Below are 1,667 nucleotides of genomic sequence, written 5' to 3'. Positions count from 1 at the left end.
ACCACAAAAAGGAGAAAATAGCCTTAATCTCTATTATTTCTGATTAAGAACAATATATTTTCTCCTTTCCTTACGCTTCTTGATGACGTGCAGCACCAACTTACACTCTTTTTCTCATTAAACATGAACCATATACTATACCATGACCAATGTTTAGGAAAAAATGTTGTTAAAGGTTTCAATCTGGAAAATGGATAGTAACATAGCCAAGGATGAATTATCGATTATCCATTTCTGTGCACCAATAAGAATGCATTTGCAATGCATCCTGTGTTGGCACCGCCACCATGGATAACATAAGCATGCTGTCAGGTTTCAATATGCATAAAGTTTTCAGCTTCCTTCATGTTAGCACCTATGTGAAAAAGGAAGCCAGAGACTCTGAACTCTGGTTGTTGGAACATGTGATCGCCATTGAAGATGCTTGTCACATCAAAACTAAATTGGGTGAAATTCCCCCAACTACCACTCTCTGAGTGCTGAACTATGTAACTAGATATGTTGTCACCTACCCAACAATTAAAGATATTTCTATCACTATTTGGAGATGAAGGCTTGGATTGTTGTATATTCTTTTTGTCCCAAAAACACCCTCCAGAACCCCTGGCTCTCTTTATTTTGTGACGATGTCGAGACTTGTAAAGATATGGCTTTCTGCTTTTGACAAGATTATTTTAAACCTAACACGTGGCACAGACTTGTCGCCTTTTAAGGATAGTACTGTATTATTTTGCATTTACATAAATAGGAAAATCTCTGCTTATTTAAGAGAAAGTACGACTCTTGTGGATATGACACCCACCATTTAAGGATAAATGATGGCATTTGATCCATAAGTAGCTACGAGACTTCAAAAGTAAGTGTCAGCCCAAGGCTAGGATAGGCAAGCCGTTGGATGATCATGATTCACTTGTGGCTGAGGAAGAGTGTTGGTGGCACTTTCTCCTGATAGGGATGCCTTTGTTCCACTCTCTACTTGCATATCTAAAATTCCACACCAATCTGGATGAGCTGTAAAATTTCATAGGACGATCTTTCTTTTTCCCATTGTGGCCTCCACATGATTAGATTGACCAGTTGACAGAGTAGAAGTTAAATCCTGATCTTGGAACTCGGATTCTAATTTCCTGATATCAGAGTGATATTTTAATACAGATTCCACTCCAGTGGTCTTAGAGGGAGCATGTTCTAGTTGGTCACTGGAGTTCCACAAAGATAAGCAACTCACAAATAAAGGAGCAAAAGATTGACCTTCTTATCCATGGCCACCTTTCTTCGAGAAACTTAGCATCCCCTTTGAAACCGGTACTCTAGAAGCTTTAGACCAAATATACAGAAAACCTTAATGTTACTGTAATAAATTAAAGCTCTCTACACTGGAGTTACCTTTTGCTTTGGGTAATGAATGACTTCAGAAACATCTGGTGAGCTTTGGCTCTTGTGCTATTTTTTCTCATCGAAAAACTACTACTATATTACCTATGGAGTACTATATACTAGTATTTCCTTTGCTTTCCCCAATTCTTATATACAAAGTTGTCCAGAAAATAGAAAAGGAAAAAAAAAGACCATCCCTTCAGTCATCACATGTAATACAAACCCTCTCTTCCCTCACCACATCCACCTTCTTTTGTTTTCTTATGGGCATTCTTGATTTTTGATCAGCC

The 1,667-nt window shown here is 38.0% G+C and overlaps 1 pseudogene; it reads right to left on the bottom strand.

Moving 5' to 3' along the window:
• Window positions 1-308: 308 nt before the first annotated feature.
• Window positions 309-1,291, bottom strand: LOC124890891 (annotated as a pseudogene).
• Between the last annotated feature and the right edge of the window lie 376 nt (window positions 1,292-1,667).

Source organism: Capsicum annuum, unplaced genomic scaffold (assembly GCF_002878395.1).
Source record: "Capsicum annuum cultivar UCD-10X-F1 unplaced genomic scaffold, UCD10Xv1.1 ctg2656, whole genome shotgun sequence".
Classification (NCBI taxonomy): Eukaryota; Viridiplantae; Streptophyta; class Magnoliopsida; order Solanales; family Solanaceae; genus Capsicum; species Capsicum annuum.
This window is presented reverse-complemented; position numbering and strand designations above follow the sequence as displayed.